Source organism: Peromyscus californicus, unplaced genomic scaffold (assembly GCF_007827085.1).
Source record: "Peromyscus californicus insignis strain IS unplaced genomic scaffold, ASM782708v3 Scaffold_9__1_contigs__length_137607984, whole genome shotgun sequence".
In the NCBI taxonomy this organism is placed as follows: Eukaryota; Metazoa; Chordata; class Mammalia; order Rodentia; family Cricetidae; genus Peromyscus; species Peromyscus californicus.
The window spans coordinates 130482476-130499639 of NW_026294617.1; the positions used below are offsets into that span (position 1 = coordinate 130482476).

A 17164-nucleotide genomic window follows, 5' to 3' on the forward strand; every position below is an offset into this window, starting at 1 on the left:
AAACCTTAGGCCCATCATTGTTGGCAGAATTAGATGAAGAGTTGGGTGTGATCATGTATGCCTGCAATCCCAGAACTCAAGAGGCTCAGGAGAGAGGGACACCTTGGGTTCTAGGCCAGCCTGGGATACACTGTGAGACTGTTTCTTAAAACACATCAGAAGAAGAGAGGAAGAGGGGGCCAAAGGAGCATGTAGATGAGGAAAAGGAGGAGAGCAGGAAGAGAGAGAAGGAAGTAGGGGAAGAGGAGAAAGGAAGAAGAGAAGAAAGTGTCAAAAAAGGAGGAAAAGGAGAGGAAGCCTGAGCAAGGGAGGGAACAACAATGGCAGCAGAAATGAGAAATCCTGGAGAAATGTAGAAATTCAAAGATCCGAGAAGACAGTGACAGCACAGATTCTGAGAGATGGGGCTGGGAGAAGAACCTCAGCAGAACAGTCTAGAAGTCAGGAGGCGTGCAGTGGGAACAGTGTCCCACACCAAAAGTCATGGTGGAGGCAACACACTGCATCTCACAACTGGCACGTGTACCTGTCATCTCCAGTCATCAAAAGAGCTGGAATCAAGCTTTGTCCACTCAGGAAAGTACAAAATCAATTTGGAACCCTCAAAAATAATCTAGACAAATAGGATTTGGTGCTAAGAGGGACCATGCTTATGGTATTTTAAGCTTCATTTACTTGTAAAATTTATTTCCCAGCCACTCAGTGTTAGACTGAGAAGTTATCGCTGGAGGGAAAATGACCATTACCGCCCTCAGGTATGACAGCAAGACTAACTTCCTCCAAACCTGAGCTTCCATCCACAAAGTGTTGGGTGGATGTGGCCTTTTGGCCCCATACCATATCTCCAGTTACTGTGTCTTTAGGGTGAGCCAAGGGCCGGCTGATGGACCTGAGCAGACATCCCTTGGACACTTAGGAAGAAGACACTCCCATAACTCTTTGCCCTCCAATGCCCTCATCTGCTTGGCCTCGTGAACTGGAAACATGGATGTTGAGAGAGAGAGGGAAAAGATGGAGGCCCACTACCTTAGTCTCTAAAAAGTCTTACTTCCTTTTGACTCTGTGACAGAGAAACTCATCTTGAGCTGTTGCACCTTTTGGGCAATCTGTTTGGCACAGCTTGTAGTTGAAGCACGATTCTTCTATCAGGGAAACAGGGAACTTGATCTGTTGACACTGTAGCACAAGGCTAGAGGACGGGTCCTCACTTCTTTCCTAAGGATGGTTCTGACCACAGCTCTCACACTCGGTTATCTTCTAGGACTTTACCCCCTTCCCCACCAAGGGAAGTCTACATTTCTAAAAGGAGTCCTTCACAGCTTGCTTCCTACTGATCACTTTCAACTCCCTGTGCCGGGCCACCGCTCACTGCTCTAAATGGGCCCTGTCCTTGCATCTGTCCCGAGACCAGCCTCCATTCAGAGCACACTGCCTAGCTTGCTAGGTCTGGCATACCCTCTACCTACCTACCACTTCAGACCCTGGGCCACGGCCACCTGTCCAACAGAGCTTTGGGTCACAAAGATTGCCTGGGTTAAAATTCAATGGCTTACCAGCTTTTGAGTTTGGGGAAATTGTTCAGTTTTCCTATTTCTTAGTTTCCCCGTCTGTCAAACGGTGGAGCATGTGTGGTTTCAGGGGGGGAATTTTGCTTGTCTGCCTCCAGCACTTCCCACTACGATCATTTCTTTCCCAGGGGCAGCCAATCACGTGCCACCTCCTTTGGAGGGATGGTGATTTGATTTTATTTTCTAATCTTCATGTCCATACTGCTCCACAAAGTGGTTGAATTACAGAGCAGGGCCAATAAATGTAGGCTGAATGAATGAATATATGGATTTCTGCGGCGTCAGAAAGTGGGTTTCATCTTTCTATTCCCCATTGTTCAGAGAACTATGACTTTTTTTTAATCTTTTTTTTTTTTTGATCCTACTTAAATTCTAACCAGACATGCTAAGACCCTTTTAACACTCTGATGCCTTGAAAGAGCTTTGATCACATGTGGGTGAAGCTGTGTGTCCCTAGTCTGAGGGTTCCCACAGTACTTGGGAACTTTGCTTGGGTGTCAAAGGCAAAGGACTTAGTCACTGTGGCCAGGTCACGCAGAGCAGTGGCGGGCCCTTCATTTCTGTGCTTACTCCTGGACATGCCTGAGGTTTCAAAAGGAAGCCAGAGAGGGGTTAAGTAATTTGAGACTTCAAGGACTGCATGTCCTCTGGAGTTGGCGGTGTGGGAGGTGCAGCGCAGGGCACTGTTAAATACAGAATCTGACAGCCACGGTCCCCATGGGCTGGCCCGCTCACTTTCAACTGCACTCAGGGATGCTGTGATGTTTATCTCAAAAGTAAGGCCTAGGATGGACATCAGAAGTATAGGACATTGTTTCATCAGACATAGGAAAACATTCGTGTGTGTGTGTGTATGTGCGTGTGTGTATGTGTGTGTGTGTGTGTGTGTGTGTGTGTGTGTGTGCATGTGCTTGCACACACACATGCACCCCCATATTTATATGCACATGGAGATTAGGGGAAAACCTCAGGTGCCATTCCTCAAATGCCTTCTACCTCCCCTGCCCCTTTATAGATAAAATACCTCACTGCCCTGGAATTCACTGAGTAGGCTAGCCTGGCCAGCCAGGGAGTCACCTGTCTTTGCTTCCCCAGTGTTTGGGTCACAACGTGAGCTACCATGCCTGGCTTTTATCACTTGTGTTCTGGGATCCAGCTCAGGTTTCCATGCTAAGGCTGATGTGGCAGAGTACTTTCCTGACCAAGTCGTCTCTTCCAGCCCCGAGAAGACATTATCATCTCTAAAATAGCGGCAGTCTCCTAGCCTATATCTGCTCTTCAGTCCTTCCTTCTGGACTTTCCTCTTTGGACAGCACAGATGCTCACCAGTGGTTCTCTGCAAGTTGAGCTTACCTCCAGGCTCCCTAGATCAGCTCTTCTTCCCTCCCCACAGGAAGGTGACAATCCCAGCCAGTCGCTCCAGCCAGAGCTCAGGGGTTAGGCATGCCCAGCCCTGCCTCTCTTTCTCCACCCCGGCCCAGTCTTTGTTATCCTTCAGCCCCAGCTCTCTCAGCTCAGTCCACACACCTCTCCTCTGGCCTCTTGCCCTCTCTTCCTAAGTTCAGTGAACTTCACTCTAGAGTCTGCTTTTTGGCCAACATCTCTTGCTGGGTGATAGACATTTTAAAATTTCTATTGAGAGAAGACCTCCTGCATCCCAGAGCTAGCCTCTAACTCACTATGTAGTTAAAATGAACTTGAACTTCTCTTCTGCCTCTGCCTCCCAAGCTCTGGAATTACAGGCATTTGCCACCCGCTTTATGCTCCCCACCCCCACATACACAGAACCCTGGAGACATTATTTTATCCACAGTGCCTGACACACAATATATACTCAATATATTGTCACCCATATCAATCTCTGGCTTCCAGCAAATGGTAAAGTACCCTTCACCCTGTTCCCAGGCAGATGCCCTCTGAGAAGGGGTCATGATCCCCACAGTCAAGAATAAAGGAACCTGGGCACATTCAATCCCTCTTTAGTGGGAAAGACAACAGAGCATCGCTGTAAGGGATTTGGGCGCAGGCCGCGTATCTTTTGAGGTAATTACCTTCTAGAGCTGAGAATGGGCAGCCTGTGAATAGCGAGCGAGCTGTGGCCTCTATGTCACTGACGGTCATCACTCTAATACTTGGGTCACCCCCATCCTTCCCAGGCTCCTTTATGAAGGGCTAGATGCACACCCTATATCTAGGCTGCTGGTACCTCATGGCCCCAACACTCTGCCTGTTCCTGAGCCCCCTACTTAGGAGCAGACCTATGGGGGTGGTGTAACAGAGCCGTGTTTCTAGCACTATATCTGCACCTGACACATTCCCATTTGTGTATTCATTCATTCAAACAAGTACTTTTTAGTAGTTGCTGTGTGCCAGGCACCATTCTTCATGCTAGGGATAAAATGACTCAACCAAATAGATCCTCCCCATAACTGAGCCTATCTATGTACGGGAAAGATGGAGAGTGAGACCTGCCTTGGGGTTGATGACCACTGTGCTATGTTCTGGCTTTACAAAGCCCTGCACATGGCACCAATCCCAGGAACCTGGACATGAGGCTATATTTCCCATCCTCTAGGGAGACATTAAGGTTAGCCTGCTGAACCCCTCTCAATGACACCTCTACAAGCCAATGCCAAGGCTGGAATGAGGCCCTTGAGACAAATCAATCCCGGCTCCATGCAAAGACAGACATGCCTGTGCCTTCTAGAAAACAACCTCAAATAATACGCCCATGCTGCACTCTTTGGGGAGGCAGCAGGGTAGGAGGAGAGAGGAAGCGAGCTGGAGAGGGCTGGAGGTTGCTTCAAGTGCTCACAGACGGGAGCAGGCAGGCCCCTTCCCTGGCTGAGGTGCTGGGAGCCTCTCCTAATGACTGGTCCCAGAGTCTTTGTTTTCGATGAAAATGACAGAAAATGTATCAAAGATGGTACATAACATTTAAAATTACCCACGTTTGGAACCATGGAAGAGAGAGCAGCCCTGGGATGTGAAGGAACTTACCCAACATCACATAGTCGGACCAAAGCTAAGCCTGTGGGCTTTGTGTTCAAATGACCAACCAGTTCCCTCCTCACTGTAAGATATTGTCTCCTAAGAGAAACCGGGGCCAGAGGGTCGGAGGGTGGGGGGGCGATGTCCTTTCCTGAAATCAGTTCTGGACAAGTCTGAGTCTCCTACTGACCCGCCCATATTTGTTTCCTCCCTTCTGAGAGTGGTTAAGCCCCTGGCTCTGCAGGCAGGGGTTCAAGGTTAGAAAGGGCAGGCTGCATGGGAAGAGTGCTGAGGTGGGGCTGGAGTGGGGCTGGGGCGGGGCTGAGCTGGGGCTGGGGCGGGGCTGAAGTGGGGCTGGGGCAGGGCTGGGGCGGGGCTGAGGTGGGGCTGAGGTGGGGCTGGGGCGGGGCTGAGGTGGGGCTGGGGCGGGGCTGAGGTGGGGCTGGGGCGGGGCTGAGGTGGGGCTGGGGCGGGGCTGAGGTGGGGCTGGGGCGGGGCTGAGGTGGGGCTGGGGCGGGGCTGAGGTGGGGCTGGGGCGGGGCTGAGGTGGGACTGGGAGGCTTTGCCCCATAGGTAGAGCTGTGAGGCAGGTGACCCCTAGCTTCCCATCAGTCTCTTCTAATTCCTCTCCTCTCCTTCTGAGGACCACAAGACTCCTGGCTACAAATGTGCCCTGCATTTCGGGCATTTCCAGGTCAAAACTGGTCCTCCATGACCCAATTTGAAAAGACTTGGGTACCCAGGGACAGTTGATTCTTACTTAGCGAATTGGACATATGTACAAGAATCCAGTTCCTTAAGCCAAGGGGACTGTATGGGGCATGAGGTATCTTGGCTTCACACTGGGACATGGAGTAATGTTAGAGACATTGATGTCAATTGTGCTTCCCCAGCACCTTTCAGTACCTGCCACATTTACACAAAGGGCAAATGGAATCCATAGGGCAGGGGCCAATGAAGAGAAAAGAGGTAGAAGGAAGAGGACCAGGGGACCTGACCATTGCTGAGAAGACACAGGAAGGTGGGCCACAGCACATGGACTTTGGAGATGGGAAGCATCCCTGGACAGATCCAGACAGGCTGGGGGTTCTGGTGCTCTGCGGATGGTCAGGTCTTGGTTTGCTCTGGCACAGAGCCTGGTGATTAGCTGTGTGCATGACACTCCTGCATACTTATACCTTAGCCTGGGCATACAGTTAGGTCCTCTGCCCTTGTCTTCCTTGTAGAGTTTCTGGGTCTCATATGGCAAAGACCTTTCTGAAATTCCCAAAATCAGATGAAGAAAATAAGCAGTCTCTGAGATCTCACCTTCTAAAGGCCAGCCCAGAGGAGGACACACTTTCAGAGACAGAATAAGGATGCCTGTGAAGTCCAGCCATTAAAAAAAAATGTGTGTATGTATGTGCATATGCATGCATACACAAGTGTGTGTATAGGTACCCTTGTACGTATATGTGTGGTAAAGGCCAGAAGACAATCTCAACTGTTGTTCTTTGGGTGCCATCCTCAGTTTTTGAGGCAGGGTCTCTCAGTGGCCTGGAGCTCATCAAGTAGGTTAGAATGGCTAGCCCTCCAGCCCCTGGGATATCTGTCTCCCTCCACTTAGACTGGGATTACAAGTGTTTGCCTTCCCCTGGCATTGAAAAAATAATTTTTGTGCATTTATTTTCCACAGTATATAACTGGATGGAATCTTTAAATTAAGATATGGAGCATAGCCAGTTTGTGGAAGTCTTCCTGGTCCACAGCACAAGTGAAGCTCCCTTAGTGCTGGGTAATCTAGCTGGTGCCCCATCACTGGGGCTCCCTGTTTGAAGGTTCAGAGTCTGGCAAGTCTATTTTCTGGATGCTACCCCTTAAAGGACAGGGACCCTAACACTTTGACAAGTAAACAGTGCATGACATTTGCTTCCTGTCTTTAAGACACAAACTTCTCCTGAGAAATAAAAACTTTTCATAAAATGTGTTACTCTGAGGGTTAAAGCATGTGCCTGTAAATGTCTCAGGAGCTCAGCTTCCAGAGAAAGGGCAGGGGTACCAGAAAGTAAGGCTGATGTTTCAGTGAGACGTTTGCAGCCACCTTAATTGTCTGTTTTTATGGACATAACGGCACAGGAAAGCTTTCATTAGAGTAATTAAAATACCACTCTCCTCGGAAGAGAGAATGCTGCATGCTGAGTTTCTAGGAACGGACCGTGTCCAGACAACACTTACCCGGCCGGGCATGCATTTTATTGGCTGGAGGGACAAAGTACCAATGGGGTGTAGCTCAGTCTGAAGGGAGTGACTGTCTGTATATAAAAGGCATTGCTATTCTTATAGGAGGTCTGATTACACAGTTCCCAAATTTCCCTGAAGTCTCCTACATGGGTGTGAGGCGCAACCCTGTAAATTGTCAGCACATAGAAAGCTAAGATTTAGAGAGCAGCTTCCGCTGTGCACCCTGTAAAATGTGTCCCATGAGGAAGATTAGTATCAATCACAGGCTTATTGGAGAGAGAGATGGGGTCCAATGATAACCTGGCACCATCAACTAGAGTAATGGTCTAAGAAGCAAAAGCAATCAGAGAGGAGAGTGGAATCTGCACAGAGAGACAGAAGTAGAAAGCCGGAGTATAATGGATCACGCTGATGAACAGGCGCTGTTAGCCAGCACAAAGGCGGGCGTGAGCGATGCAGTTCTGTGCACAATGGATACGGCCAACCACTGATCTTCAGGATGCCTCCGGAAACAGACCTGCCACATCCAGAGGCCCAGCTGCACACAGTGCTACTAAAATGCAATGAAGTCATTACCAACCCGAGAATACTTGCTGGTTCCAGGAGCTGCTTACGGGAGGAGTCGTTTGCACAGATCTCCATGTGGAGACAATAAAAACAATAGACCCCAGACTCCTCAGCCATCTAGATTCCGGGTTCTGTCCAGGGTGTGGAGCAGGGATGGAGCAAATGTTTGACTGCCACTTAAAAGGAGACAGCGTGGACCATATTCTGTCTTTAGTCTGATCTGAAGGTTTCCATATCTTGGACAATTTTCCTAGCCCTTCTCCCAGGAGGGAGCGCTTCCTTCTTGGCCAGACTTAAGGTGACCGAGTGCCTGTCCCAGCCAACAGCAGGCAGTGGGAATGGCACGGGTGACCTTGGAGCTGGTGAAATGTGGCTTTTGTCACCTCCCTGTCCTGAGTTCCTCAACTCAGTGCCCAGCAGTGATGCTGTGAGAAAGCTCATCTAACACAAAGAGGCCACTGGAGACACCCCTACCCACAGCACATCTGAAGTCCCTGCTCTCAGCCAGCACGGGCACTCGGGATCAAGGGAGACAGAGATGTAACAGCACCTGAGATGCTGAGGTGTGGCAGCACCAGTGTGCAGTGTATGAGGGACCCTGTGGAGACCTACCTTGCCTTGCTGGGTCTGGTCCGCTTTCAGAACTTGGAGTTCTTACATTTTTACATCAAGTTTGGGGTAGTTTGAATGCTGCCTGAAGTAAATGTTCCCCCTATCAGGACAATCCCCCCCTCAAAAAAACCCCCAAACTACAGGTCTGCTACTGAAAGGAAGATGGAAAAATAAACAAGAAAAAATGCAACTGCCTCATGAGTGTGAAACTACACACACACTCCAGGGTCTCTCAGAACCACATTAAAGCCATTTTAAAAGTGACAACAGGAGAATCCCCCAAGTGTTGTGGAATATTATTTTAACTAGGCAAAGACGTGTTACATGTGTTCATGCTGTGGAATATGACTTTAACTGTGTAAACGTGTGTTACATTTGTTTATGCTGTGGAATATGACTTTAACTGTGTAAACGTGTGTTACATTTGTTTGTGCTGCACTTGTTTAATGATGGAAGGATGTGTATTATGTAAAGATGTGCTGCATTTGTTTCACCTTGCCTGCCTAAGACACCTGATTGATCTAGTAAAAGCTAAATGGCCAATAGCTGGGCAGGAGGAAGGACAGGCGGGGCTGGCATGCAGAGAGAATAACTAGGAGGAGAAATCTAGGCTCGAAAGAGGAACGAGAGGACGGGGGAGATGCCGCCAGCCAGACACCGCAGAGAAGCAGTGAAGGTAAAATACACAGAAGGAAGAAAGGAGAGAAGCCCCGAGGCAAGAGGTAGATGAGAGAAACAGGTTAATTTAAGTCAAAGAGCTAGCCAGAAACGTGCCTAAGCTAGGCTGAGCATTTAAACTAGTAAGTCTCTGTGTCTTGATTTGGGAGCAGGTCGGTGGCCTAAAAGAAAAAAGCTTGGTGCAGACAGGGCCGCTGAAGACCACGCCCAGCCTATGGTTGTTGCTATACCCCTCACTTGATCTTATTTTGTCTGTGAGTTTATCATTGGCAGAACTCAGGTATTTATGTCAACACAGGTTTTCCTTGTGTTGTTTTAGATATAAACTCAGCCTAAGGCCTTTTCCTGCATGATATAGCCGATATGTTTTGATAAAGTGTTGTGCTGAGCAGTGTGTATGAATATCCATAGCTTGAGTTCAGGTCTTCCCAGTTACATGGATGGGATGATAAGATTTTGGACTGAGGAAATGACACACTGGACAGCCCTCAATCCCAGCAACTAAAAGCCGAGCATCCTCTGCTGGTGTGGCAAAGCACCACTTTGTTGTCTAGGCTGGTCTCAAACTCATGGGGTCTGGTGATCCCTCTGCCCCAGCTTCCCACATAGTTGGGATTCTGGTTACAAACCACCTGCTTGAATCAATGCACACTTAAAAACCGTGGACTGGGGCAGTAGGATGTCCAAAGTAGTTTCCAGCACCGGAGAATGCACATCCTAAAGGTTGTAATTGCGATCAGGATGGAGCCTTCAGGAAACCTTTAGCTACTTAGACGATGGAGAACAAGGCCTGGCTTTTTCAGAGTCGGGCCAATTGCAAACTGCGGGAAAGCTCCACCAGTGTGGAGTTGGATGATGCTCCAGATGGTCTGCCCAACCTGCCTGACTCCATCCCTTAGCTAGAAGGGGAGGGCTTCCATAATGCACACTTTGGAAGCAGCTTTCATCACAGTGTGGTAAGAATGGAGACATGAGAACAAAGGTTCCTCCTGTCCAGTGTCACCAAGCACTTCTATGGTGACAGCAAAAGCGATGTCCCCACTCTCCATTCAGCTGGCAAACCTCTCTCTCCATTTATGGGTCCTATGTGGAGAAAATAACCTGCCTTTCAAGTTCTATGACACCATGATTGCCCCCGAATAAATGACATTGGGAATGTCTGGGTGGATCTGCCCTGGCCTGTCATCCAGAGGATGCAGCTTCTACACAATGGAACAGTTTAAGCAGGGGTGGCATGCTCCCCTCCCGGAAGTGCAGGGGAATTAATGTGGCTTCACTGTTTCCCTGGGGCTTTGAGAAAGCCATCTGTCCAGTTGGCAGGGCCAGGGCCGCCCAAGTTCTCTCTCAGCCTGTATTCCTGGCTCCCTTGTGAAATGTAGTGTTCATCTGTCAAGTGATTTCTTGGCTGTTCTGTAAGTCTGGCTGGCTTTGCCATCTCTTCCTTCTGGCAGCCAGGAAGAACAGACCTTAGGAAGTGTTCAGGGACTAACAGTGGTCACCACACCAGGTGATGGGGAAGGACCTGCTGCCACACCTCGGCTAGTGTTCACCAATCCTCAACACCTGTGGTAGGCATGTTCTTCTCCCTCATGGAACAAGACAAGAAGTCAAATGACCTTCAAGGATATTTGGCACATGAGCAATAGAGGACACTTTGATTAGGGGTGTGTGTGTGTGTGTGTACATACCCATATCACAGATTGCCTATAGAGGTCAGATCACAATTCTCAGTTCTTTCCTTCCATCACATAGAGCTCAGGTAGTCAAGCTTGGTGGCCAGTGCCTTCACCAGCTGAACCATCTCTCGGTGGGGGTGGGGGGGTGGGGAGGTGGGGAGGGATTCGTGCTGAAACTGAGGCCTGGCTACAGTGAACCACCTGGCCCACAGTTAGGCCTTTTCATACTGGTTAAGATCAAAGGCGTCGTGGTGGAAGAACAGCCCCGGCCCATCCCCAGCACTTGGTCCAAGTGGCTCGATGACTCTAAGCCCCAGATCTCCAGTCTGCAAAACGTACATAGCACTGACTTTCTCAAAACCCACGGCTTCAGGTTGCTGGGAGGATACACCCGTGAGTCCCGCTGTGCGCTGGGTGTGGTGGGCACTCCATAGCTGGCTGCTGCTTCCAAGACTCAGAACTCCTGTTAGGATTTGTAACTGTTGATAGCAGAGTGAATTATCCATAAGGTGGCACCCAAGGCCGAAAATATAGGACAAAGATTTTGAGAGGAAAAGTGCACCAGAATTTTGGCTCTTTCTAGGACCTTCCTCCTTTCTGTTTTCTTTTTTATTCATGAAGTTCTGTGCTGTAGTTTGGATCTTGAATGTCGTCGACAAGTGCTGAAAGCTTGGTCCCAAGTTCATGGAACTGCTAGGAGCTGGTGGCAGCCTGAGGAAGGGGATCTACTGGAATGGGGCCCTTGGTTGCACACTCTTGAGAATCCTGGGCATCTGACCCCTTCTGTTCTTTGATTTTCAGCTGACAGGAGATGGGCAGCTTCTTCTGTTACATGTTATGCCATAATGGACTTCCTCACTACAGGCCCAAGAGCAAGACACCATGAGCACTCATGCCAAAGCCTTCAAAACTGTGAGCATTTGTTTTCTTAAGTCAACTGTTTCAGTTGTTTTCTGACAGTAACAGGAAAGAGCGAAGGTGGTCTGATAGAATCTTCTTCCAGTCTGAAGTTGCCTAAGGGAAGGGAAAACTAGTACTGCGCCCTGCTGATGGGGTGTCTCCGATGAGGTGTCATGAGGATTTTGTGTGTGTATCTATGACCAGGATTAAGGTTAGAAATGAGTTTAGAATCTGAGTCAAGCCTTTTGCTTTACAAATGAAGGCTGGAGTAAAGGCTTATTGAGTCCTTGCCATGGACGCTGTGGGTTAGGAAGCTATGTGCCATGCCCATGTTCTTCCCACCAGGCTGCAGGGCCTCTCCACACAGGGGTCTTTGCAGCTCCCCACACTGTGGAGATTTACTAAGTCTGTGGCAAAGGACCTTCCTTTGTGCTGTGTAAGGAAAAGCACGGATCAAGAAACTTACACAAGCATCCAGTTTCTCTCAAAACCTCAGGGCCTCCCCAGGTTGATCGTCCCTAGTGCTCTCAGCCTGTGGGACTCAGCAGCAGGCCGGACGTATGGAGCAGGCATGTGTCCCTATGTCCTGGACCTTCTCCTGACCGGACTCACACACCTGTCCCGCCTTCATAGCTTCGAGAGGCATTGGTTTTTTACCCCTCAACCCACACTGATTGGAGAATAAGATTGTCATCTTCACAGCTTGTGGAGACACTTTCTGCTCCACTCCGCAGGCATTCTGACACTGAAGGAAACAGTGGCTGGCCGACTTCCTGTTTTGTCCAGTGTCCCCCAGTGTTTCCTTCCTGGAAAAAGGCTTGAGACTCGGTCTTGCCCCTCTTGTCCCGTAGTGTTTCCCAATGGCAGTCCATGCTGTGGGCGCGTCGATGGAGCTTCTTGCTCCCTTCATGCTTGCCAGTGGATTCTGTGACATTTCGGGGGCTCAGTGTATCTCCCCCTCTCTTTGTAGCACATCATATACCACTGGTATGGCGCTGGCTCCTCATCCTTTCAAATCGTTGTGCCGTTCAGAAACAAGAGGCTTTAATAACCAGGCTTGCTCATTGTTTTAGAAACAATCACCAGTACATTCCTTTCAGCCATTCAGACAGGAAACTTATAAGACGTTGAAGACCCTAATTTCAGCATTATGTCCCTTCTCCTTTCTGCGGATGTAGCCAGTTCAAAGGCTTGAGAACCATACTATTTTCTCCACTGTGAAATAACGTAGGGAAGAAATAGATGTAATTTCAAGGGACATGCCATCCCAGTGAACATTTTGAGCGGGGCAGAAGGACACATAAAAAGAGCTAGTATTTAATTTCTGGACAAAAACAGCTGGTCCAGGAAGCCTGGACTCCAATTCCAGCTCTGTCTCTGAGGACATCCAGTGACCATGATAAAGCCATACATGACTTTTTATGGCAAGCGGGGGACAGCGGGTGAGCAGTCATTACTGTGTGTGTTGTAGGTGTTGCCTTGAGAAGTGATACCCCGAAGTAAACCCTCCAGCCTGCAAGGAGGGAAGGAGGAGGCTGAACTTAGCTTGGATGAAGCTTATCCACATGCCTTTAGGAACAGTAGACCATGCTTGGGATGAGGCATCTTGTGAGCCCCTCCGTGAACCTGTCTCCGGGGCTCTCTACCTAACTCTTGCCTTCCCATCCTGCACGATAAGCTCACCAGCTGCCTGCTAAACTGCCACCTCTCAGCTTTCCGTGTGCTGTTCCCTCTGCTAAGAAGTCCTCCCATCTGGCTCACTCCCTGCTTGCCCTTGAGGCCTTATGTTAGGTCTTTAGAAAAGACCTGGAGATGCTCTCCTTTCTCCCAGAGTGAAGTAGATGTCCCTTCTCTGGATTCTGAAAGCACTGTCACTCCAACCCAATTAGTCATTTCCCACTGGACTCTGGGCTCCTGGTAGATGCCTGAGCCACCAGACATTGCTGAGGAATGTCAATCAACGTCCCAGTCAATCCTGGGAATCTCAGAGGGTGTTTCCGGATGAGGCTAGTGTTTGAATTGGTGGTCTCAGTGTAGTCAATTAACCCAAAGCTCTCCATCCAACTCTTTCCTGACTCATGGTGTCGTCGTCGGGGACCTCTCATCTCATTTTCTTTTGCCAACAGCTCCTCTGGTCCTCAGCCCTTGGGCTGACTTACACCATCTGCTTTCTTGACTCTCAACTGTGAGCTGTAAATCACACTTCTCAGACTCTACATCCGGGGGAACCAATTCCTTATACAAGGCATGAGACTCTAACACCGTCAGTTCAAGTGCCTAATACTGAGACCGGCATGTAGAAGGTTCCAAGTAAATGTCTGTTAGAGAGTAAAGGGTGGGCATGCACACAGGCAAATCGGTCAGCCTCAGTGTACTAACTGTATAGACGTGGCCTTTGGGGAAAGACTTATCTGGCCCTGCAGATCTGGAGTTTAGACCTAGCTTTACCATTGTGTAGCCATGCAATCAGAGGGAGATCAGTCAGATTTACAAATCTGAGCTTCCTAAGTGGTGAACTATACACTTTCTGCTTCACAGATCACTGGGAGAAAATACATGGTCATTATACATATGGATGTGTTTCCTAGAAGGTCCCAGGCAGCATATGGCTAGATCCCAGAGACCTTTACGTAAGGATATGTCAGGTCCCAGGATGCAATAAAAGAGGGAAGAAGGAAGCTGGTGTGTGACTGAGTGTGGCCCAGCCTTCTTCATGGTCTATTGGCACATCCTTCAGAGATCTACCAGCCTGGCCTGGGAGTGGGCTTAGAAACTGCCAGTCACAACAATCATGGATATATTCCATTTCTACAGCATCTTTGGAGAGGGCAGTAGTTCCTGTCACCAAATTCATTGCTTAGATCACTCTAAGACTTTCACAGTGGTGGGGGAATCTTTCTCCCTGCATCCTTTATTCATTACTTTAAAAAAAAGCGACATTAAATCTGCCATTGCTTCCTGCTAATTGCCTGTAAATCAGCCATGTGTGAAGTTCTACACGTTTATCCACCAGCCTAAAGTTGCAGAGTTTCATACCGCAAAAGGCCCTGATAGGAAACCTGTCATTTGGCCGATGGAACAGTAATAGATGTGGAAGTGAGTGATGCATAATGGATCATGGGATTTAAAATCCAGCATCCACATCCGAGCTGCTGAAAAGGTTAGGGGATTATACGGCTGCATCCACATCAATTATGAAATAGAAAATACTCGTCTTTGCCTTCCATCTCGGAAGGTGGTAAACATTTCATCCTGCTTTCTTCTGTGTGAGCTAAAGACTCATGCTTTTATGAGTCATCCTGGGGTGTAAGTGAGCAAAGGGGATAGGGAAAAACAGCCCCAAGAATAACAAGTAATGGTCCTTTGCTTATGACTTCATCCACAATTTGCCTTGACAATTGATGGGAAATGAAGTGTGATCAATTTCATTCACTGTACATCGTTTCCTATTGACTGACCTGCCAAATTGTTGATTGAATAATTAGTTAAAGTTCAGTCTAAAGAGACACGCTCACAGTCTTCTCAAGACGACTCTTGAGGGCGTCCCAGAGAAGCCAGCCTGCTGCCTGGAGCGGGCACATTAATTGTTTATCGTGTCACTTGTGAGAGTGAGCCAGACAGTCAGTGTAAACAACGTTAACAGTCCCGGTGGGATGAAGGGCAGCTGGGAGTGGCTTGAGCCACTTAGAGGAGTACGACACAGCCTCGGGCTTTAGGGATGGCTTCTCCTGACTGAGAAGGAAACTGTATTCCAATGCAATGAGAAAACAAGCCCTGCCTATCTGACAGCAGCCCACCTCTGCAATTGCAGAAAAACGCTGAACGAAGTAGGATGGATCGTGGGTTCAAGGCCAGCTTGGGCTACATCATGAGACGCATTTCCAACACAACAAAACACTCTCAAAGACCCAGTTAGCTATAGGTGAGGAGAGGTTATGATTAGGGCTGGAGTGGGTAAGAAAGAACAGTTAAAGGGAACTCTGTAACAAAGGAACCAGCAGCCCTAACTAAACAAAAGCAAAATCCTCAAGCAGAAACTATGCCTGAAGCTTCGTGACTAGTCAGGAGACATGAACTGTCTCTCCCTTGGCACGCCAACAGGCAGCATCTTTCAGAAGGCTCTAGAAGCAGAGACTTGGTTTCCACATGCAGACCTGGCCCGGGTTACTTGAGGCTGTGAGCTGGGCTGCTAGAGCTCGGGCTAGCGCTGTGTATTCTCAGTGCACAGGCAGTGCTGCCGATGATTTTGCCCTTTGACCTTGTGTGTGCACATGCTCCCTGCTGGCAGCCCCTCCCACCGCCGCCTAGGTACTCTAGCCCTCAGATGTTTTAAGTGCCCTTGCTTCCCAGATAGCACAGCAAGCTGAGATGTCTGCAGAGCACTCTGCTGAACTGCCATGCCTTACACTCTGTCTTTATCAGGGAAAGAGGGTTCACCTTTTTATTTTTCCTGTATTCTTCCACACTGTTTTCCTTCATGTACCATCTGGAATACTCTCTGGGTTATCAAAAGCAATTGTGGATGTTTGTGAATAAACCATTTAGGCTTAAAAGTCACTATAAAACTCTGTATTCACTCATAAGTGGAACTTCCACTAAAGCCCACCGGGGTTAGATTCTCACATGCTTTGTACCTACTCACCATGGCCACACATCTAAGAAAGACCAGTTAGGACTGGTCTTCCCGGCTTCTGCTTGGAGGACAGGAAACCAGACAGCACTGTATGGCTCTGTTGGGAGACATGAAGATCCCTTGGGTCCTGCCCTCTTCCTCTACTGCCTCTTGTCTAGGGGGCACTCATGCAAGCTTTCCTCCCAGCTTCATTTCCAGTGCAAGGGCTGACCTGAAATTCCCACGGATTCTACTCTGCCGGTAGCAACTACCCGCTGAGGTTCTTCAAAGTCTGTTTTTCTACAGATTTGACGTTAATCAGGTACACTGCTGGCTACAGATAGATGGCCTGATTAACAGGAGGCTCAAACCCTCAGCATACGTAAAGCATTTCCCCTTTCCATAGATACTTTATACCTCCTGTGGTAGTTTAGATATAATCGGCCCCCATAGGCTGTAGGGAGAGGCACTGTTAGGAGCTGTGACCTTGTTGGAGTAGGTGTGGTTTTGTTAGAGGAAGTATGTCACTGAGGGTGGGCTTTGAGGTCTCTGAAGCTCAAGCCAGTACTTCCTGCTGCCTGAGGATCAAGATGTAGAACTCTCAGCTCCTTCTCCAGCACCATGTCTGCCTGAAGCCAGCCCCGATTTTATAAGAGCTTCTGTGGTTGTGGTGTCTCTTAACAGCAATAGAAACTCTTAAGAGACCTCCCATGATCTGTCCAGTCAAATTTCCTGAAGTGCCTGGTCACCGGGCTCCAGTCCAGTATGGAAGTCAAGCGTCTATCATCAGAATCATGTGGTTTGAGTGGCGGCTTCTCAGTCGCTCTGTGGGGCCTTAGCCTTACTACTCTGTCCCTCTCTTCTTCTATTCTGTTAAATGGCAGTGATACGATCACTTCTGCCGAAAGTCACTGAAAGAGGGGGCTGGTTAAGTCACTGGTTAAGTGTTTGCTTTCCAAGCGTGAGAACTGGCTTCAGATGCCCAGAGCACATGTAGATGCTAAGAGGTTATAGAGGCTTACTTGTAATTCCTGCTTCAGAAGGTGAAGACATGGGATCTGTAGAGGAAGTTGCCTTGTGAGACCAGCCTCATTGATGAGCTCTGGGTTTGACTGAGAGACCTTGGCTCAATGAATAAGGTCATAAGGGAAACTGAGGATGATTCTCTTACTCATGCACATGTGCCTATACAAATGCAAATATGCACATGTACAGAGACACACATGCATGCACTGACATTCACATGCAGGCACACATTCATGCATGCATACACATGAGCACACACTCTTACCTATGCACACATACACAAACACACGTGTGCACACATACATTCATATACA

General features: G+C 48.6%; 1 protein-coding gene across 1 annotated transcript in view; it reads right to left on the bottom strand.

The window, feature by feature from the left end:
* St6galnac5 (ST6 N-acetylgalactosaminide alpha-2,6-sialyltransferase 5) overlaps positions 1–17164 on the bottom strand; it is a 173326-nt gene that overhangs the window by 38221 nt on the left and 117941 nt on the right. The gene's annotated exons all lie outside the window — the stretch shown is intronic.